The 24419-nt window shown below is 39.9% G+C and overlaps 1 pseudogene; it reads left to right on the forward strand.

Annotated features, from left to right (window-relative positions):
- The first annotated feature begins 21653 nt into the window (after nucleotides 1-21653).
- LOC147708263 (uncharacterized) lies at nucleotides 21654-22958 on the forward strand (annotated as a pseudogene).
- Nucleotides 22959-24419: the final 1461 nt, after the last annotated feature.

Here is a 24419-nt window from a genome sequence, read left to right on the forward strand (position 1 = left end):
TCCTCTTTGTCAACAAAATAACAAAACTCAATTTCTTCACAAATGTTTTTCACATCTAATTCAGATCCATGCAAAAGAGCACTGTTTAACTGTTTAAGCTTAAGTGCTGGACTTTTTGCATAATACAACCTTCTGACTAATTTCCTCATTTTATTATGATGCACTGCTAACATCCTAAAATGATGAAAAACACTCTGACATACTTTTCTAGAAAGACAAGCCAGTGAATGCCCATGCAAACCTGTGTTTTCTCTCACTCTGCAAGGATCTAAGTCTTGCAACATCTTCATTTTCTGTTTTAGACTTTTCTTACTATATGCACGTAAGAAATTACGAAGCAAATCGATTGAATCCTGTCGCACACTACAAATACTACTACACTTCCAAGTGTAGACTGGACCCTTAGTACGTCTCCCTAAAACTTCATCAGCTAACACCTCTTCTGCATCTCTAGACACAAGTTTCTCTTTTTCCATTGGACAACCGTCTTTCACCTCATATGCTCGACAACTGGTGTCAACTGCATGCACCAAAACATTCTCCTGGAAGTAACTCTCCTCATTAAAAAATGGCTCAGAACTTGAACTATGCTTCCATTCTCCAGAAAAGACTTCACAAAAATTAGTCCGATTAATTATTCTTTTCCATCTACTATTCGATTTGAAAACATCAATTGCCTTGTTAAGTATCCTAATTCTATTGAATACTAAAATAAAAAAAAATCTTAACTTCAAAAGCCTGATCAGCAACCTTCTCTACACTTTTATTTTTCTTGTAAAAAGCAGCTCTCTGTTTACCTTTCTTAACATTTTTTAACAAATTTAAAACTACCCTATTGCGAAACATTCATCTACGAATATCCCTAAATTGGTTTTGCCTTCTATTCCTATACATACTGTTCTCTCCTGCTCTAGTAGTAACATTTTTGGGGGGCCTCTCCTTCCTTTTCAAATTTGCTCTCTCCTTCTGTATATTCACATTCCCATTAACATTTTTTTTTGATCCACATATGTTCCGAAAAAAAGACTTAGTTGTCTTACCAGGAGCTTTTTTTTGTGTTTTTTGAAGTACTTGTTGTAGGGGAGTGCTTTAATTCCGTTGCTGTTTTTGACTTTTTTCCGCTTGGCATCTTTCCTTCTCCTCTGCCTTGAGGGCATATTTCCTTACTATTGAAATGTTGATTTCAATCTGTGGTAAAGAAAAAAATAACACATTATAGACCAATATTAGCAAACAACAAAGCAATGACAATAAGCAAATGATATAAACACTAGTTTACAACATATCTAAGTTTATACCACAGCAACTATATAAATAGGAGTAAGACAGAGAAAAAGAGCTAAAGGGAGTAACACAAAGAGACAGAGAGAGTCGGACAAAGAAACAGGTAGAGGGAGTAAAACATAGAGAAGGAGTAAGACAGAGAGAGTGTATAATATGTTGTAAGGCAGAGAATGGATGTAATAGGGAGAGGGAGTAAGTCAAAGAAAGGGGGAAAAAGAGTAAGTCAGAAAAAGGGTGTAACAGGGTGTAAAACTGAGAAAGGGTGTAAGAGGATGTAAGACAGAGAGAGGGTGTTAGAAGGGAAGAGCATGTGAAAGAGACTAAAACAGAGAGAGCCTGAAAAAGGGAAAGAGAGAGAGTAAGTTTGAGAGAGGGTGTAAGAGAAAGTAAATCAGAGAGAGGATATAACAAGAAGTAGGTCAGACAGAGGGTGTAACAGGAAGAGAGGAAGAGAATAAAAAAAGTCAGAAAGAGGGAGAGAGGGTGCAACACAGACAAAAGGTGTAATAGGGAGTAAGTTAGAGAGAGAATGTTACAAAGAGAAAGGTTATAAGACGGAGTAAATCAGGAAGAGGATGTAATAGAGAGTATGACTTAGAAATTGCTGTAAAAAAGAGAGAGGGAATAAATCAGAGACAGGGTGTAAGAGAAATTAAGTCAAAGAGAGAGTGTAAGAGAGTGTAACACAGAGTCAGGATGTAAAAAGAAATAAGTCAGAGAGAGGGTGTTAGAAGGGGACAGGTGGAAAAATAATAATAATGCTTGGTAAAGAAATGTTGGTGCATAAAGGAATTGTATTTTGTAAATGAGTGAGGTTTCAGTAGTGTAATGAAATGCTTTTACATATGACCTGTGCTCTGTTTTTTTTATGTTATTTAAAAAAAGATTTCGGGCACATGAATTGGTTTTACATTATTGACAAGGAGTAGATAGTATCTGCATGATTAAAAAAATATTAGCACATTTCACAATCATATCACCTGTGTTTCCTCAGATTAGTAAACAGATTGTGCAGATGAGGTGAGGCCTGTCCAGGGGTGCAGAGGAGGTGAAGCCTGTGTCCAATAGTGCAATGGACAGGACTCACCTCCTTTGACCCTTGGGCAAGCCTCACCTCCTCTAGGCCCCCTGGACAGGCCTCAATGTATTGGGTATAATTGATGGTAACAGGGTGCAGATGAGATGAGGCCTGACCAGGAGTGCAGATGAGGTGATGCCTGTCCAGGGGAACAGAGGAGGTGAGGCCTGTGTCCAAGAGTGCAGTGGACAGGACTTCATAAAGCCTCTCCCCCACTGCACTCTTAGACACAGGGATCACCTCCTCAGCACCTTTCACAATCATGAAAGCCATTTGGGCTTTCCTCACCTCCTCTGCACCTTTCGCAATCATGTCAGGTGTGTTTCCTCAAATTAGGAATCAGATTGTGTTTTTTTATTGTTGCTTTCTCTTATGTTTTTTGTTAATGCTTGGTAAAAATTGTTTGCTGCATAGAGGAATTGTATTTTGTAAAAAACTGAGGTTTCAGTAGTGAAATGGAATGCTTGTACATATGACCTGTGCTCAGTTTTTCTTAATGTTAATTTAAAAAAGATTAAGGGGCAAATGAATGGCTTTAGCATTTTTCAGAAGGATTAGAAAGTGTCTGCATGATTAAATAAATATATTTGCACTTTTCACAAACATGTCAGCTGTGTTTCCTAAGATTAGGAAGCAGATTAAGCTTTTTTATTCTTCCTTTGTGTCATATTTCTTGATAATACTTGGTAAAGAAATGTTAGTGCATAGAGGAATTGTATTTTGTAAAAAAGTGAGGTTTCAGTAATGTAATGAAATGCTTGTACATATGACCTGTGCTCTGTTTTTTAAATGTTAATTAAAAATCGATTTAGAGCACATGAATTGGTTTTACATTATTCACAAGGTTTAGATAGTGTCTGCATGATTAAATCAATATATTTGCATGTTTCAACTGTGTTTCCTCAGATTAGGAAGCAGAATGTGCAGATGAGGTGCGGCATGTCCAGGGGTGCAGAGGAGGTGAGGCCTGTCCAGCGGTCAGAAGAGATCAGTCCTGTTCAAGGTTGTGGAGGAGGTGAGGCCTGTGTTCCAGAGTGTAGTGGGGGAGAGGCTTGTCCAAGGGTGTAGATGAGGTGAGGCCTGTCCAGAGGTGCAGAGGAGGTGAGGCCTGTCCAGGGGAGCAGAGGTGGTGAGGCCTGTGTCTAAGAGTACAGTGGACTGGACTTCATGAAGCCTCTCCCCCACTGCACTCTTAGACACAGGCCTCACCTCCTTTGTACTCCTGGACAGGTCTCTCTCCCACTACACTCTTGAACACAGGCCTCGCCTCCTCTGCACCCCTGTACAAGCCTCACCTCATCTGCAACCCTGAACAGGCCTCACCTCATCTGCACCCCTGGACAGGCCTCACCTCATCTACACCCCTGGACAGGCCTCACCTCATCTGCACAATCTACTTCCTAATCTGACATAACACAGGTGACATGATTGTGAAAGGTTCAAATATATTTATTTAATCTTACAGACACTATTTATTCCTTCTCAAAAATGTACAAGCCATTCATTTCGCCCAAAATCGTTTTTTAAATAACATTTAAGAAACAGTGCGCAGGTCCTATGTACAAGCATTCAATTTCACTACTGAAACCTCACTATTTCACAAAATACAATTCCTCTATCTTGCATATGTTGATATCAAGCATTATCAAAAAACATGACACAAACCAACAAGAAAGAAGCTCAATCTGCTTCCTAATCTGAGGTACCGCAGGTGACATCATGCTGAAAGGTTCAAATATATTTATTTAATCTTGCAGACACTATTTATTCCTTCTCAAAAATGTAAAAGCCATTCATTTACCCCAAAATCGTTTTTAAAATAACATTTTATTACCAGAGCGCAGGTCCTATGTACAAGCATTCAATTTCTCTACTGAAACCTCACTATTTCACAAAATACAATTCCTCTATCTTGCATATGTTGATATCAAGCATTATCAAAAAACATGACACAAACCAACAAGAAAGAAGTTCAATCTGCTTCCTAATCTGAGGTAACGCAGGTGACATCATTGTGAAAGCTTCAAATATATTCATTTAATCAGGCAGACACTATTTATTCCTTTTCAAAAATGTAAAAGCCACTCATTTACCCCAAAATCGTTTTTATATAGCATTTTAGAAACACAGCACACGTCCTATGTACAAGCATTCCATGTCACTACTGAAACTTCTCAATTTTACAAAATACAATTCCTCTATGCAGCAAAATCTTTTTACCAAGCATTATCAAAAAACATGACACAAACCAACAAGAAAGAAGCTCAATCTGCTTCCTAATCTGAGGTAACGCAGGTGACATCATTGTGAAAGGTTCAAATATATTTATTTAATCAGGCAGACACTATTTATTCCTTCTAAAAATATAAAAGACATTCATTTACCCCAAAATTGTTTTTTATATAACATTTTAGAAACACAGCACAGGTCCTATGTACAAGCATTCCATGCCACTACTGAAACTTCTCAATTTTACAAAATACAATTCCTCTATGCAGCAAAATCTTTTTACCAAGCATTATCAAAAAACATGACACAAACCAACAAGAAAGAAGCTCAATTTGCTTCCTAATCTGAGGTAACGCAGGAGACATCATTGTGAAAGGTTCAAATATATTTATGTAATCATACAGACACTATTTATTCCTTCTCAAAAATGTAAAAGCCATTCATTTTCCCCAAAATCGTTTTTCACATCACATTTAAGAAACACAGCACAGGTCCTTTGTACAAGCATTCCATGTCACTACTGAAACTTCTCAATTTTACAAAATACAATTCCTCTTTGCAGCAAAATCTTTTTACCAAGAATTATCAAAAAACATGACACAAAGCAACATTAAAAAAACACAATCTGCTTTCAAATCTTCTCCATAGCGCATACAAGTCTCTATCTATATTAAATGAATCATTACTCACCTTCACAAATGCTTTGGGAGATTGAGAACAGTGTCAGACACACACACCAATTTTTCTTTAGCAGAGCAAAAGGTATGCACTACAGACACTGCAACCATGACTGGCACAGAAAACCTCTAATTCTACACACATATGCCTCATTTCAACCAATAAAAACTCTTCCCTCACTATTTTCAAACCAACACCCTTCCCCCCTCAGCCCTTTCTACATGTTACCATAGCAACTCCCTCCTCACTGAACTCTCAGGTTCATAAGTTTATTCTACAATGTTGCAAATAAACTCAGCAAGAATGTTTGACCTCTCAATACACCAGCTTATCCGGTGCAATGTTTCTTTAAATGACTTTTTCTTAACCATTCAAATTACTTCTTTCACAGAACAGAACCATGCACCCTAACTTTCAGTTTTCAACTATCTGAATCCACCAATCATTGCTTGTGATTCAAGAGCAGTGAAACTCCACAGTTATTTTTTTGTAAACTCCTACTGTTCCAACTGCCATTTCATTCCCACACTTCATCTGACTGCACCAGAACCTTATCTCACCATTTATTCTACTGGATTATTGGACATAGCTACATCCATTGGGCTCAAAGGTATGCAGCTATCAGAAATTTTCACAACCTTGATTTGCCAAATGTGGACATCAAGTGGATTGGCCAGAGAGGATTGAGATGTCACCAATTGATACCATTGGTGAAAACCTTTTTGCATCTGCCACACCCTGACCTCTTAATTGTGCACTGTGGTGGAAATGTCTTGGGCACTTTGACTGGGGTAGGTTGGAAATGCTTATAAAGGACACCTTTGGTCAATTGATGGCACTTTTTCCACGAACTGCCTTGGTATATTCGCTATATATGTCAACGACAGAAATGGAAGTGGTCCAACCAATTTTGTCCACAATTTGAGAAAGCACGGAAACATGTGAATAAATCTGTTTCTGCTTACATGAGAGACTATGGAATGGGTTCAATATACAACAATAACTTGCGTTACAACATGCAAGATATCTACAGAGGAGATGGTGTGCACTTCTCAGATGAGGAGAATAGAATATTCCTCCTGAATTTAAAACTGTGCATTGGAACCTACTTGTAGGTACCTAAACCAGCCACAGAACCCAAAAGCTCTTTTCAGGGCTACCCTACCTCTGATCACTCAAAATGATTATCTTACTCTGACTTTTTTCACTATTTTTCACCAAAGTACGCTCCCCGGTACGCTCCCCGGTGCGCGTACCGGGCGCTCCCCCGCGATATGGCCTATATGGGCCTCCTAAACTCCCCTCAGAAAACCTAGAGGGTCAGGAGGTGTCTACCATGCCCCCTTTTACCCATTCCTAACGTTGTTTGTCCTCCATCTTGTGTCTCAATTCTACCAAAACACAAAATGGCGGACTCCCATAGCGCTCCCGGTGCGCGTACCGGAGCGTGCACCGGTAAGCGCTCCCCAAAAGTTTTGGAAGTTAATTTACATAAAAACCACTGGAGGTACTTTCACCAAATATAGAATAGGCCCTACTACATACCAGTCCCTATCATTTTCCCAAATTTGGTGGAATTCCATTGAGCCATTTGGGCTGTAGCCCTGTCTAAATATCCTGAGGTAAATTACTTGACAAAAACACATATGAAAGTGTTAGAATTTACAACCAATTAAAATGTTACTTTCATTTTGTACTTTTATATGCTGACATTTGATTGGTTATGTACATGGATATATATGAAAAATAGAGGGAAACAAAGCCATTTTGACTAGTACTACCTGAGGTACATTTGGAAAGGATTTTCACTCAAAACTTCAACTGCTTTGACAAAGGTAAGTTGTTAATTTGTAGGGGGAACTATGTTGTACACTTTAAGTTAATTTGGAAAAACGTTTTCTGATAGTTATTTACTGTCCCTCTGTTATAGTTATAGATTGAGATAGGCTTCTCTGTTATAGTTATGGATTGAGTTAGGCTTCTCTGGTATAATTATGAATTTACTTAGGCTTCATCACATGCACTTTTTAATAGTTCTACTTCCTACCTGAAACCATACACTGCCCAAAAATTACTTCACTATTAAAAACTCAGAAGTACCTGTCTGAACTTAAACCCAACAGTACCCTAACTCTACTGATATAGTTATTTTGTATGCAATTTACAGAAAGAAAATGGAAGGGAAAGAAGAGTCCAATAATATTTCTTTCGAAGTTATGGTTGAGAACAATCCTGAAGAAAATATAGATGACTTGGATTTCATGGATGACTGTCTGGACCAAGAATTAGTTGACTGTTTGGAAACAATAGAATCAGGCAACCAAAATTATGAGGACATTCCAGACAATCTGATGTTGGAAGTTTTATTAAATTTTGAAAATACTGAAGAAAAAATGTATATTTAAAAATTAAAAATTGTTTGAGACATTATTCATTTTTATATGTAATTCATGAAGTAGTACTAAAATGATTATAATATAAAGTGAGACTTATAGTATACTGTGCAACTTTTTTGTGTTACATAGTAAGTTTGCTCATAGTTACTTCCTTTCTCCCACTATATTATCTTCAATGTGTATTTGACATCTCTTTTTCATCTCCTGCCTCCTTTCTCTCACTGTCTGGCTCTAAGGCACCATATCACTGCCAATTCCGTGTAGATTCAGAAAAGAGTAAAATGTAATACTTGAAAACATCATAAGGGAGCAGGATAGACTACCCATGATCCCCTAGGCCTTCACAGGGAGTACTTAAAGGATCTGTTTCTGCTTTCCTGACAGACTATGGTGAGGATTCCATATACCACAATAACTTCTGTAAAAACATGCAAGATATCTACAAGAGAGACGGTGTACATTAAATTTAAGACTCTGCATTGGTACCTACATGTTGGTACTTAAATCACCCACACAACACAACAACTCTATTCAGAGCTACCCTACCTCTAAGCACTTTAAATTATTATTTTACTGTTTCACTGGGTTTTCCCCATGGTACGCTCCCCGGTACGCTCCCCGGTGCGCGTACCGGGCGCTCCCCCCACGAAAATCGAAAAAAACAAACGTTTTGCCCCGCAGGCCCTTTTATGGCCCCCACAACAAACCAAGGGGGTCAGGGGGGTCTACCCTGCCCCCTTTTGGTCATTACCCCATTTGTTTTTGCCACCTCTTGTGTCTCGATCCTACCGAGACACAAGATGGCGGCCGCTCCAGACTGTTTGGAATGTTGACAGACACCCGAGAGCCAATCAGCTTTCCGCGCGCGAACTCGGGTAGCGCGCCCGGTGCCCGCCCCGGTGCGCCTACCGGGGCGTGCTTATAGACATATATATTTTTTTGAACCTAAATTACTCAAAATCCACTGGAGCACATATCTTGAGACATAGCAAAGGCACATCGGGCTACCAGTCCCTACAATTTTGCCAAGTTTGGTGGAAATCCATTCAGCCGTTCGGGCTAAAAGTGAGTCCAACCGCCCTATGGAAATTAACATGGGGAAAACACGTTTTGGGACCGCGTTTTTTTCTCTGCCCCCGCTTGAAGAATCCCCCCCAAACTTTCAGGGAAGGAGCGGAGCGCAGCGAGGCAAATTTGAGGAAAATTTCAGGCAGATTCCTCAACCGGCGCCCAAGTTATTCCCAATAGAATGTTGCGAATTCCCTGTGGAAAACAATCCTAACTATAACTACCTACTGGCGACCGCCAGTAGGTAATATATATATATATATATATATAAATATTTATCCCTACATTCGCCTTACGTATTAATCGTCAACTCCATAACGAGAGTTGCTTCACCTGTACGGACCTCGTAGGGCTTGGGTCCGAAAAATTCTAGTATTTCTTTTAAACGAAATGACGAAGCCATGTGCAGTTACGGTTAGATTTCATTCGACGACTGCCACCAGACGTGTTTCAACTGCGTTTGCAGTCTTGGTCACTGATCCCAGTTAAAACGCGTCTGGTGGCAGAAGTCGAATAAAATCTAACCGGAACTGCACATGGCTTTGTCATTTCTTTGAAAATAAATACTGGAATACATATATATATAATTGGAAAACAGCAACCTAGGCAACTGGTGTTTTAGAACAAGTAAAAAATATATATAAAAGGACAGTCGGGTACAAATTACTTATAGAACTCAGATTTTTATTCAGTGGTTAAAAAATCAATGACATAGCATAATTAAAAATGACGACAAATAGATAAGATTAAAATTCTGCAAAACACATAATCAATGAGAAATACATTTTAAAGAATGTATACAAATACAAGTTAAAAATTATGAATAGGTGGCACAATAAATCTCTACGCGCGTTTCGGCGACCAGCGCCTTCTTCTGGAGCAGCCACGTAAATTCTACAAAGTAAAAGTGTATACAAACACAATTATACATGGGAATGCAACATATTTGTAAAGTTAAGATCATATCATCACGAGTTTAAATGTCACTAGCCACATAGTACCTTTTATAATCAGACATGGTCACAAAGACTCTAAATACAAGATTATATTATTCTCATTTATTTACCATTTTCATTTCCTTGCAGTATCTGACTATTGTGTCAATGAAAATAGATCTACGCCCGTAGAGATTTATTGTGCCACCTATTCATAATTTTTAACTTGTGTTTGTATAAATTCTTTAAAATGTATTTCTCATTGATTATGTGTTTTGCAGAATTTTAATCTTATCTATTTGTCGTCATTTTTAATTATGCTATGTCATTGATTTTTTAACCACTGAATAAAAATCTGAGTTCTATAAGTAATTTGTAGCCGACTGTCCTTTTATATATATTTTTTACTTGTTCTAAAATACCAGTTGCCTAGGTTGTTGTTTTCCAATTGCGTTGATTTCCCTGACCTAGGAACTACAGTATCTATGTTTTCAGGGGGTCCTTGATAAATATACGCTAATACATATAAATATATATATATATATATTCCAGCTCGAGACGAAGGACTCTGTGTCCGAAATGCGTCTGTTACACTTGTTTGTGGGCTGAAATAAACCTTGCCGCTTACCCCTGGAGTGCGTTAACGTTTTCTTTACGGAAGCGATTGGAGCTGGATTATTTTCCGTGAGTATCGGCGCGGAAACCTGCACCCGCTTGTGAGTGCCTCAGGACTACCGATGCGACTTGGGAGCTTTGATATATATATATATATATATATATATATATATATATATATATATATATATATATATATATATATATATATATTGCGGAATTCCGCGTCTCGAAGCCAGCATCTAGCCTTCTCGCTAAGCCGCAAGGATACCTCGGACACGAACCAATTCTGTGCAACTCTTTTTATTGAAGCAGAGTGCGCCGCATGATGTTTCGGCTCCTCTGAGAACGTCCCATATTCACTGCTCATTTTTAAAGTGCCAGTACTCTGTTACATCATCACCACGTGACTAGTCCCAATAGTAAACAGTGAAAAAAGATTCTTAAAATTAAATGGGCACATCAGTTCATAGACATTATATTAGATTCCTGACTAAATCACATAAATACATTCATCAATGATAAAAGAAAATATTTAGAAAATCAGTATAGTGATTTAAAAGAATTTGCAATATCGGTAAAATACCATATGCCCCATATCAACGTAGTTCCCCATACTCGACATAATTATAAAAGCAAGCATTGGAGAATATTATGGATCACGCTCAAAAGTCTATTATCCATCTGAAAACCACATTTACAGTTATTGAGCTAACAGTGAGTTTGAATCCAAGAGAGAACAACTTATTAGCAATGTCAGCACTTGTGTCCAATTTTGTGAATATCAGTACAAATAGATGTTCATAGTGCAAATATGCAATGTAAACAAACCCACTAGATTTATAAAGTGCAAATGCCTAAAGCACTTTGTGCAAATACGCAATGTAAACAATACATTAGATAGCCCCAATGGACATCCTTTTCGGACCTGCTGACGTGTAGCTAGAGATTAGACTGCAATATTGTAATATCGATTGTGTGTTAAATAGGATGGAATTTAACTGTGCATCGTTTACTGTTAGAGACCCTATCAGAACTACATATGGTAATCTATTTATGTCTGTCACTGGTTATCTGCCCATCAAAAGAAACAGTGTCTAATGTTTTTCGGTGTTTTGTGATTTTTCGTGTAATAGTGATGATCAGATCAATATTTAATATTCCGATTCTCTTCTAATGATAAAAGAGAACAGTGGCATATATGCATATATATATTACCTACTGGCGGTCGCCAGTAGGTATATATAGTTAGGATTTTTTCTCTATGGGATTTTTGAAAATTCTATGTCTAATAACTTTGGCGTTTGTGGACGGAATTGGCTGAAAGTTTCAGGAAAATGGAACATTTTGTTTCTGAGCAGCCCCTGAAAATTTGGGGGGGTTTCATCAAGGGGGGGCCGAGAAAAAAGGGGGGTCCCAAAACGCGTTTTTCCCATGTTAATTTCCATAGGGCGGTTGGCCTCACTTTTAGCTCGAACGGCTGAATGGATTTGCACGAAACTTGGCAAAATTGTAGGGACTGTTAGCCCGATGTGCCTTTGCTAGGTCTCAATATATGTGCTCCAGTGGATTTTGAGTAATTTAGGTTCAAAACAAGATATATATCTGGGCGGAGCCTAACCACACATCTGATCTGATTGGCTGTCAGCACTTCATCCAAGAAGTGTTGGCAGCCATCTTGGGACCAATATACATGATAGCACCTCATTAAAAAGCATTGTAGTTAATAGAGGGTTTTAGGACTTTAGTTACATTATAAATCATTTGTTGATGGTACCATACTCGTTTTAGGAATTGTGGTGGGTTCTAAGGTGATTTTACCATGTGAAAAAACCTTCTGCTGTGATATCATGAATATTGTTTGAAAGAAAACTAATATCTCATGATTTTCCCACAGTGGTTTGGAAGGGGATCTATAAGCTAAACTGAAAGCATATTTTCTGTAAATTCACATTATCTTTCTCAGTCATGTGAAAATGAAGTCTGACATTCTCAGTAAAACATGTACATCCAACAAGGACAGAGACTGTCAGTTGATTCCTTTGTGTTCTACTGCAGCCTCCTAGAGTGTTCTAAAGAACAACTAGAGCGCTAACAGTCCTACTTATTACAAAGGTATGGCACACCTGAAGCCATCTTCATTGGAATAAAGTGGTAACTCTTAAAACATTTAATTTAAAAAGAAACAACATTAGGGGGTATATTTTGCCATAGAAAGTATGATTAGTGCTGCAGAATGAAAAATTAGGGCACATTTTGAGTGACTTCTCAAATCCTTTTCTATTTCATTAAAACATTCTGACATGCAGTCTCCCAAAATGGCCACCAGAGACAAAAGAGCCCAAATGTAGCCCAAATATCACCCAGATGTAGCCCAAGTATAGCCCAATGACAGAATGTCCCAGAGTGTTCTAAAGAACAACTAGAGCGCTAACAGTCCTACTTATTACAAAGGTATGGCACACCTGAAGCCATCTTGATTGGAATAAAGTGGTAACTCTTAAAACATTTAATTTAAAAAGAAACAACATGAGGGGGTATATTTTGCCATAGAAAGTATGATTAGTGCTGCAGAATGAAAAATTAGGGCACATTTTGAGTGACTTCTCAAATCCTTTTCTATTTCATTAAAACATTCTGACATGCAGTCTCCCAAAATGGCCACCAGAGACAAAAGAGCCCAAATGTAGCCCAAATATCACCCAGATGTAGCCCAAGTATAGCCCAATGACAGAATGTCCCAGAGTGTTCTAAAGAACAACTAGAGCGCTAACAGTCCTACTTATTACAAAGGTATAGCACACCTGGAGCCATCGTGATGGGAATAAAGTGGTAACTCTTAAGACATTTAATTTAAAAAGGAACAAAATGAGGGGGTATATTATGCAATAGAAGGTATTATTAGTGCTGCAGAAAGAAAAATTAGGGCACATTTTGAGTGACTTTTCAAATCCTCTTCTATTTCATTAAAAATTCTGACATGCAGTCTCCCAAAATGGCCACCAGAGACAAAAGAGCCCAAATGTAGCCCAAATATCACCCAGATGTAGCCCAAGTATAGCCCAATGACAGAATGTCCCAGAGTGTTCTAAAGAACAACTAGAGCGCTAACAGTCCTACTTATTACAAAGGTATGGCACACCTGAAGCCATCTTGATTGGAATAAAGTGGTAACTCTTAAAACATTTAATTTAAAAAGGAACAAAATGAGGGGGTATATTTTGCCATATGAATTATGATTAGTGCTGCAAAAAGAAAAATTAGGGCACATTTTGAGTGACTTCTCAAACCCTCTTCAATTTCATTAAAAAATTCTGACATAGTCTCCCAAGATGGCCACCAGAGACAAAAGAGCCTAAATGTAGCCCAAATATCATTCAGATGTACCCCAAGTATAGCCCAATGACAGAATGTCCCAGAGTGTTCTAAAGAACAACTAGAGCGCTAACGGTCTTACTTATGACAAAAGTATGGCACACCAGAAGCCATCTGGATTGGAATGAAGTGGTAAGTCTGAAAACACTCAATTTAAAAAGGAACAACATGAGGGGGTTAATTTTGCCATAGAAAGTATGATTAGTGCTTCAGAAAGAAAAATTAGGGATCATTTTGAGTGACTTCTCAAATCCTCTTCTATTTCATTAAAAAAATTCTGACATGCAGACTGAAACATGCACTTTGAATACCAGCAGCAGACGTCCCTGGTGAGCAGTAGCTTTACTACAGTGATCTAATGTGCAACTAGAGTGCTAACATTCAGAATTTATGGCAAATGTGTGACACATCTGAATGCCTTCTTGATGGAACCAAAGTAAACAAGCATTGAAAATGCAATAGATCTCGCCCTCGTTTAAGTTAAAGCCATTCTGTTTGTAATGAGGTGGCTTTTTAGCTTTGCTTTTATTAGTGTTTTTTCAACTTTCATGTAAATAACGCACCGTTTTCACCAAATCGACTTTGCCCAAGCACACCCTTCCCTTCGGCCAACAAATCCCAAAAATTCGGCACACCTGCCGATCCACTCTCCCTACAGCTCACCAAAGCCCCGTCCCTCTAGCGCAACTGGAACACCCCAAATTCACCTTCTCCATGCGCACCAAAAACTCCCATTGAATAACATGGCAATTCGCTACTCCACACAAAAATTGCTCTTTAAAGCACTTCCACTGCTCCGATCCGCTTCAAACTTGGCTGGACACTAGTTCCAGCGATTCCCTAACATCTCTCCAAAAATCAGCCCAATCCATCCACTGGAACGGGGACGAATTTCAACCCGAATACGCGCCCCCCGCAAAGACAAAAAAAGCCATAAAACGGCCAAATCTCGACCAAAAACCGCCAAAATCCCTCAAAACCTTGCCAACACCAATACGCACGAAACTGAACCGGCCCCTCAGCCCTAGGCTCCGGGAACCCTACTTAATTGACCCAAAAGCCCTAAAAAAGCAACATAATACACACGAAAACGCCCTAACAACCCTAAAATGCATATAAGTATATGTATGCATGCATTTATGTTTGTATTTATATAGATATACAGATGATATATGTTTATATATGTATGTATATATATATATTCACTGAAAAAACCATAGGCTATAGACCATATATAGTTAGGAATTAGCATTTACAAAACCTTGAAAATTCACTGAAAAAACCATAGGTTATAGACCATATATAGTTAGGAATTAGCATTTACAAAACCTTGAAAATTCACTGAAAAAACCATAGGTTATAGACCATATATAGTTAGGAATTCGCATTTACAAAACCTTATTTTACTCACACAAAACCATTGAAATTCCATATATAGTTAGTTGCACTAACTATATATCGCGCACCCGCAATCCACTGCTGATGATGTCACATATTACATCATTCATGACATGGTCAGTGACATCACTGATGACATCACTGATGACATCTCAAATGACATCACTGATGACATCACTGATGACAACATCCAGTGACTGTATGTTTCTGTAAAGTTAAAATATGTCTTACATATTGAAGAATGAGTGGATGTATAAGTGTCTGGATGATGGATTTAGTAGGTGCATGACTGACTGTATGAGTGAGTGATTAAATGTGTCTCACTGAGTGCATGGGTTAGTGACTAAACTGTCTTAATTTGTTGTTCTGTAAACTGTTGCATGTGTTGATAAGTAGCTATATGAGTAACTATATGGGTTATTGATTGGTTGCCCAAGTATTTGTATGGGAGACTGAGTGTGTGTGTGGGTGGCTGGGAGGTGTATGACTCTGTGCATAGATGTGTGAGCAGTTGATTCACTAGATGTATGGTTTCAAAAGTGCATGTGGAAACAGCTGTATGGGCGGTTGACTGTGTGCATGAGTGTATTGGTGAGTGAATGGATATCTCAGTGCTACATGTCAAAGTAAGTACATATGTAAAACACAGTACATGTGAGAGTTGACATATATAAATAACTGTGCATAAGAGCCAGTGAATGTGTGAGTGGCTGTATGGATCATTGTGAACTTGTATCAGGGATTGTATAAGAGAGTAAATATGTGTTAGTATATGTTTGAATAAGTAAAGTTTGTATAACTGTATAGTTGAGGAAATGGAGGTGTGATTGATTCTTTGCATGACTGACTAGGTGTGTGAGTAACTCCATGGATGAGTGACAGTCTGTGAGTGTCTGTTTACACTGATTGTATCTAAGGTTATATTAGAGTCTGAAGAGGTTCATCGTATTATCACATGAATGATATCATCAGTGATGTGATCAGTAATGTCAAATGAGATGTCATCAGTGATGTCATCAGTGATGTCATCAGTGATGTCATTTGAGATGTCATCAGTGATGTCATCAGTGATGCCACTGACCATGTCATGAATGATGTAATATGTGACATCATCAGCAGTGGATTGCGGGTGCGCGATATATAGTTAGTGCAACTAACTATATATGGAATTTCAATGGTTTTGTGTGAGTAAAATAAGGTTTTGTAAATGCGAATTCCTAACTATATATGGTCTATAACCTATGGTTTTTTCAGTGAATATATATATATATATATATATATATATATATATATATTGTCGCTCGATACTCTCCCAGTCCAGGAAAGAAATATGCAGCACTCGCGGGGTTGGTTACAGCAGTAGCAGTTTTTATTTCACAGACGCGTTTCGGTAGATTACCTTCGTCAGTGTGTTTACAATGAAAGTGTCACAGAACGCCATTTGTCAAAAGAACATTCACAGGAAATGAAAGAAAGACTGGCGCCCCAGTGTCAGTCGATAACATGCGCCATCTTAAAACGGTCAAAATTACGACCAACGAAGCATGCCCGCTAATGTAAACAGTACGTTATCGACTGACACTGGGGAGCCAGTCCTTCACTCAGTGATGTCACTGACCATGTCATGAATGATGTAATATGTGACATCATCAGCAGTGGATTGCGGGCGCGCGAGTTATAGTGAGTCCAACTAACTATAACGTGGGAATTTCAATTGTTTTGTATGAGTAAACTGTTCAGATAACTATAACTGGTGTGAAACCTATGGTTTTTTCAGTGAAAATATATATATATATATATATATATATATATATATATATATATATATATATATATATATATATATATATATATATATATATATATATATATACAAACTAGAAACAAACATACATAAACAGTGAAGACAAACGCATGTGCATCCAAGAAGAGGCAAAAGAGGAAGGAGGGGTACACCCGTACTAAAGGACTATCATATTAATAACAGGAATATTATTAACTAAACATCAAATATAGCTACGAATTACCACACAAGAAATAAAGCATAAGTAGCAATATTATTTAAATAACTTCAAGTTGGAAAGTCATGTGTATCCATTGATAGAGGAGAGTGGTTATCCAGTAAAGCTTGAAGGGATTCCGGTTGATGATAGGATTTTGAGATGTCGTCTTTCCAAATATGCATGATAGATGGATCGAAGAGTCCCTACTCGAAGCCAAAGTCTCTTAGTCGTGGTCTCAAAGCTGCTAAATCTTGTTGTATCGCAACCGTCTCCTTGACGAAGTCTTGATGGATTAAAATCTTCGAGCAATTAACTAGAAGAAAAAAAATGTCATGAGCTGCCTTCCTGATAAAAACGAGGTGATGATGGCGTAGAATCTTGAATATGACTTGCCTGGGTTTAGTTTGACCTGGTTTACGATGAGATAGAATGTAATGTGCTTTATCTATCTCAAGTTTTTCCGAGCATCACATTCAACAAATTAGTCTTTCCTGCCGTTAGGGAACGGACCTCGTACTCATCTTGCCACTTTGTTTTGACCTCACCTGCTTTCCTTGGGGGTCATCTGCCTCGCCGTTCAGCACCGCTGTGAGGAAAACGGCCAGGCAGATGCAGCCTACATCATCCAGCAGGCATTGCAGGGACGCCCAGTAAGGTAGTCATCAGAGGGCGCTAGAGGGCCCGTCTCTGCCTGTCATCACCTGGCAGAGACAGGGGAGGGCTACCCCTCCAATGACCAGGTCCCCGCATTGAAAACTGCAGCGGGGGGAATTCACCGCGTCTGTGAGTGACTAGTGTTTTGGGATCCTATATTTGTCACAGTGAATGTGGGCACTTCGTGATGGTATAACGAATACTCCCTTTATTATATCTAAACATAGAGTTTTTCAGGGCGGAAAAATAAGGCCACTCTACCATACTTTTTTTCGCCCTAAACTGAGCCAACACAACTGACAGAGGTGGAGGTCTGTGATCCCAGAGAGAGTGTGCCGGCAGGCGGTGCCAAGTCAAGGCAGGGCAAGGCAACCTGGCTCCTCTACAACTAAGCATTTAAGAAAGGGCAGTGAAAGGCCCAACAAGCTCAACAAGCTACCCAAGGGGGGGCGAACAACATAGCAAACAATACAGCAAACGGCATAACGGCAACGCAACGCAAAAGCAGCAAATCAGATCTATAGTGATATAACCCACACTGGAACACCAGGAAAACTCCAGGAAGACAAGGAAACAAGAAAAAAAAGCAAATAAATAAATAAATAAATATAAAATTCCAGATCAGCACACCTGCTAACTGGGAGCGCAATCAAGTAGACAAACAGGAAGCAACCACTAACCTCCAACCTCAACTAACCTCAACTGCAAACCAGCAAATTTCTGACAGCGGGATGAGGTCCGGAAAAGTCAGGAAAGCAATCAACAACGACCAGATAAGGATGCACGGGAACAGCAAGTCCAAGCCACCGGAAGAAATAATACACTTGCAGGAACAAGAGCTAGTAACACCAGAAAATCAGACGCACGAGGACGACAAGGCACATACACTGAGCAAACTAGCACATAAGGGTAACCAACCAAAAATGTACTCAATCTTCTCATACCTGAAAGATCCTGGGTTGTTCTTAAGCTCTTCAATCAGCAATCTCAAGGGCCTCCCCTCCCCACTGGAACCTGCGGGATCTACTCAAATAACTGCCATCGACCCAGGTGGTGAAATAAGCGAGAACATAAGACAAGAAAACCTGAGGACTGAGAGAGACACCTGGGATGGCTGGGAGGAAGACCGAGAAAGGAAGAGGGAGAGTAATGCTGATGGCGAACGGGGAACACACTCCTTCAAGGAAATCCCAACCCAAGCAGATCTGATCGGCGCAGGCAAAGGCGGACACAGCAAAATCTACAGCGCCCACAACAACACCAGGGAGGAAAGGGGCTATCCCCTTGAGTCAAGGATAGCTATCCTGTCAACGTCACAACCACCAATAACAGCTATAGAGAAGGGGCGAAATTATCAAGAGCCCACAAACAATAGAAAACAACTCATACCCAGAAAATCGGAGCCACTATTTCCAACAAAGCCAACAAATATGGATCAGTCAAAAGCAAATACAGGACCCAACACTAGTAAACAAGCAAATGACATTACCACCAACCAGGCCCATGAGCACCCACAACAGCGAGAACACTCACACGAGGATGTGGGAAGAGAGCCAGGAATATCAACAAAAAATGAGGAAAAAGAAGAACCGGAAGAGACAGAAAAAACTGAGTGCGACCAAACAGACATCTTCAAACTAGAGAACACCGGCCAGCTCACAGCAGAGGAGTGGGAGAGGCTAGTAGCATCTTACTCCCCAGTTATCCCACAGGTGGAAGACAGTCAACAAGTTCCCGTTAAAATCCCAATCACAGAAGAGCCCACTAATGGACCAGAAATACTATGGTCATCCTTGCTAAGCACCCTACAGCTATCAATAAAGGCCATGCAGTATCACTCGGACAAAATGGATATGCAACTTTCCCTTTTTAAATTTTCTAGCGATACATGTAGCAAACATTGACAATAAGTTTGCAGACATGAACGACATGATCAAAAGAGTACAAGCTGAAACTAAAATAGAGCAGCCAAGCTGCGCCTGCTACACAATAATGGACAAACTTTCATCGATTCCACAACCACTGGGGGGCATCCAGCACGACTCAAAAAAGACAACTGACAATCCAACAAATGGAGGAATCCAGGACACAGCAAACATACCACCAAACCCAAATCACCAACAGCAGAACGAACAGCTTATGACCTCTGAAGACAGATACGGCACAGGGCGGCAAAAAAAGAGATGAGGAGCCCACACAACTCACAGAATCCCAGAGCCAAGCATGGGTAGAAGGCACAAAACTCGAGCAGGGACCGGCCAACATGCCAGAACACCTCGGGGAAAAACATAGTTGAAACCTACGCCGAGGTGGCATGGAAAGTAACACAAACACCTGCAGAATCACAACGAAAGGTTAGCTTGGAACAAAAGAACACACAGCTTAGTGATGCGCAGGGACAACAGGGCCAGGCTCCAGAAACCACTAACTACGACAGCCCTCGAAACAAGAGCTTAGGGATAGAAAGCCCAGAAAAACTCAGGGATTTAAACAAATAAGGACGAAAACAGAAAAGAAAAGGGAGAAAAAAGACAAGCAAAATAAAAGCTTTTTTTAAAGTTTCAAACCTAACATCGGAAAGGGATGAGGAAGCAGATACAGACAGGCAAACAGCGACCATAAAAACCTCACCGGCTAAAGAAACCGAACAAACCTCACTAAGTCAGAACTCTAACCACAAAGGCAGAAACACGACCAACAAGCGTCAAACAGAACTCAGTCGAGATAAAAGCAAGCCCACAAATGAAACAGAGAGGACAAACATCACAGCAAGGCCGGTAGCTTCACTAACAGACACTAAGGGACCCTCCGTGGCACAAGGCTCAAAGCAGGAAGAAGACAAGGAGGTCACAGAAGCCCGAGCCGAAAAGCAACCACCTACAAAAAGAGCCGAGCAGACACTGGTTAAACCAGACATTGAAGAACATATACAACGGGACCACAAGCTGAAGGAAGTTGAAAAAGGCACAATCCTATTTATTCCGGAGTACAGGTCCAGAGGCAGAGGGGATATACTCAACCGAGGCAACATACTACATTTGTTGTCCACCATCAGCAACTTGAAGGACATAAAAACAAATGACCTTGAATCTGTGGAGTTTGAACATCAGTCACCTGTCCGAACAAGAGGCAACCAAAACCACATGGGCCACGCAGGAAATAACTGAAAGAATCATGGAGTTTGAACAACGCTTTAAAACATGGAGGATTCGCCTAAAAATTCAGGAAAAATAGGATACCCAGAACCACTAAGCCAAGTACAAAAAGAGAGGCTCGACTGCTTCGAAAGCAAACAAAAGACAGAGAAAAGGACAAGTGTCCTGAAAGGGGCCAGAAGCATTTCAGTCTCACAGACAGACATATATCCACTGAGCTCAAGGAAAGCCCAAGGACCGATCAGAGATGAGGATTGGCATTGGGTAGCAAGGACCATCAACACAAGGCCTGAGAAGAAATGACAAAGCACGCAACAAAACAATTCAAAAAACCATCAACTAAGAATTTGTTCCTGGAACATAAACGGCTTAGGAAATAAAGCAGACAACACTCAGCTTCTACTTTACCTCCAGAAATTTGACATAATTGCCCTTCAAGAGACCTGGTCGGTTCAGCCGCACCAAATACAGGGCTTCAAAGCACACCACATACCAGCTACAAGAAATGCCAAATATGGTCATTCAAAGGGTGGCCAAACAACATACACCTCAATAAAGAGCATAAATGAAATAAAGAGCAAAGACGCTACACAGTCAGGTAACAACAGCATAAAAACAATAGAGCTGGAATTAGAGGGAAAAGATCAAAACCAAAAGCTAATACTGCTAAACGTATATGTTCACCCCGGGAAGAAAAAGCCGGGATGAAACTACTGATTGCAGAAGTAACAAAGATACTGTCAGAGGAGTCAACAACCAATCACTTAGTAACAGGGGACTTTAATATGTACTTAGGCGGGACCCAGCCAAGGGACTCACTCCTAGAAGAACAATTTAACATATGGGGAATCCCCCAACGGGTGGCCAGCAAATGGGGAAAACAAAGCAGATTGTCAAGAGACAGCTTGAAAGATTTGGAACATCTGAACCTTGTAGCTCTAAACGGCCATTTCATAAACGACATCCCATCGGCAGCCACTTTTCATAACACAACGGCAAGCTCCACAATAGACTTTACATTCTCATCTCAACAACTGTTTGGCAACATTCTGGACTTTCGAATAGGAACAACCGCAGCCAGCGACCACCTACCGCAATAGATCACTCTTGACACCTATGGGGCTGCGACCACCTTACCTGTAGCTAATGTGGGATTATCATACTCGGTTATACAAAAAAGGATAAAATGCAAAACGCATAACTTGGAAGGTTTTGAAAAAGAAGCTAAAAAACTGTGGGAAAAAAGCATGGAGTCCCGGACAGATAATCTAAGCCGATGGGAATCATTTACCAGCAGCCTTGGAACTGTCCAAACAAGCTCAAAAATGGCTCTCAAAAACTTGGTAAATCAAAACCAACCAAGCTCCAAAAAGAGCTCACACAACAAGGAAGAGGAAGATAAGAAAATAAAACGGAACATAAACTTAAATATCCACAAGAAAAACATCAACAAACTACTGCGGAAATTATACAGAGAAGGTCCGGACAAAGAAGTCCAAAAGGAACTGCAAAAACAAAAATCCATCAAGAAGAAACTAATCTGGAACCTGAAAAGGGAGGCAGAGGAAGACCTATGGGCTAAGCTGCTCCATGACGCAAAAGGAAATAACACCAGTGGAAGATTCTGGAAGACAGTGAACGACCTCCAGGACTCAAGAACACCCAGCATAAACTCACATATCACCGAAGAAGCTTGGTCTGAATTCTTACGGCTCCACTTCAATACAATAACAAATAACTCTGCCAAGAACCCATCACAACTCAACAGAAAAACCTTTGACTGCATACAACAAACAGAGCCAACTTCAATGAGCTTCTCAGAAAAACAAATCATAAGCAGGATAGCAAAAAGGAAGACAGAGGGGGCGCCAGGACCCAATGGAATTCCTCCCATTTTGTACAAACGAAATCCGGAATACTGGGCAGCAGCCCTATTGCCACTATTTAAACAGATTTCTGAAACGGGATCAATTCCCGACTCATGGAAAGGCTCAATAATAGCTCCCATTCACAAGAAAGGCAGCAAAAATGAACCAAAACATTATAGACTTGCTGGCAGATGCATCAACGTAGCCTTTTGCTATTCCTAAATAGCGATTTTTAAGGAATCGCTATTTAGGAATAGCAAAAGCCTATGCATGTAGGAATCGCTATTAAAATAGTGATTCCTTAACATTCCTTAATTGCTACTCTCAAATTGCTAGTCGCAATCAAGGAATGCTGTCCCATTCATTCCTATGGGCCTACAGGCCCATAGGAATGTATTGGAGATTGCATGAGCAATTAGCGAGTACCAGTAGGAATTCGCAAATTGCTCATGCAATTTCAAGGGTGCAAGGGTGTCAAAATGACACCCTGTTGCACCCCTTAAATTGATCTATGCACATATGTTGCACACACACATGCTCTAAGGGCATGTGTGTGCGCAACATGAAACTTTGAAAAATGCACAAAAGTGCTTTTTTCAAAGTTTTAGCAAATTACCATGAAGTCCAACTTCATGGTAATTTGCTCCCCTTATTAGCGAATTCGCTATTTTGTTTACTTTCATGCATTGCATTTAAGGAATCTCAATTTGGGATTCCTTAAATGCAATCGCAATTTAAGGAATCTCAATTTAGAGATTCCTTAAATTGCGATTTTTGCATTTGGGATGATGCATTCCAAATGCAAAAATACCGGGAGCAAAGGTGCAGATTCTGAGAATCTGCCCATTTGCTCCCGGTATTTACTTTGATGCACCTGCCAGATTTTGCCTTAATCGACATCGAGGCCAAATACTATGCTGGTCTACTACTAGAGGAGCTAACAGAATGGGTAAATGAAAATGCTGTAATCCCCATCACCCAGACAGGCTTTCAGAAAAAATTAGGAACAACGACAAATATTCTGGCCCTAACTCTGCTAATTGAATCCGCCAAACTCGCCAGCCTACCCCTCTATGTATGCTTCATTGACTTCACTTCTGCATTTGACAACATCAACAGAAACTTACTATGGGAGAAGCTGGCCAACAGGAAAATGCCGACAACTTTACTATCTCAACTTATGCTATTACATACGGACACATGGGTACGAATTAAGCTGGGCTCAGGAGACTGCCTGTCAAGAAAAGTACAGACGACCAAGGGCCTCAAACAAGGGTGCGGTCTAGCCCCGACCCTTTTCAACATTTTTATATCGGATCTTTCTCCAATGCTAGACGAATGCAATCCTCACGCCCCAAAACTAGCAGGACTTATTGTTTCAAACTTGATGTACGCCGATGACATTGTGCTTATTAGCCGGACGCCGATAGGGCTACAACACCTAATCAACACAACATACACCCATGCAGCTACGAATGGCCTCAGCATAAACCTCTCCAAAACAAAAGCCGTGAGAATAAATGTGAAGACGGCCATATCCAAATTTCTCTGGCAAATGGGAGGTTTAACAGTGGATCACCAATTACTTCAGGTCCCAAGGTTTAGAAGAACCAGACAAGGAGGTCGCGCCCTCTCCTATAAAGGCCCTGTCCTTTGGAATTCACTTCCCCCCATGCTGAAGCA

The sequence above is a fragment of the Lissotriton vulgaris genome, chromosome 6 (genome assembly GCF_964263255.1).
Source record: "Lissotriton vulgaris chromosome 6, aLisVul1.2, whole genome shotgun sequence".
NCBI lineage: Eukaryota > Metazoa > Chordata > Amphibia > Caudata > Salamandridae > Lissotriton > Lissotriton vulgaris.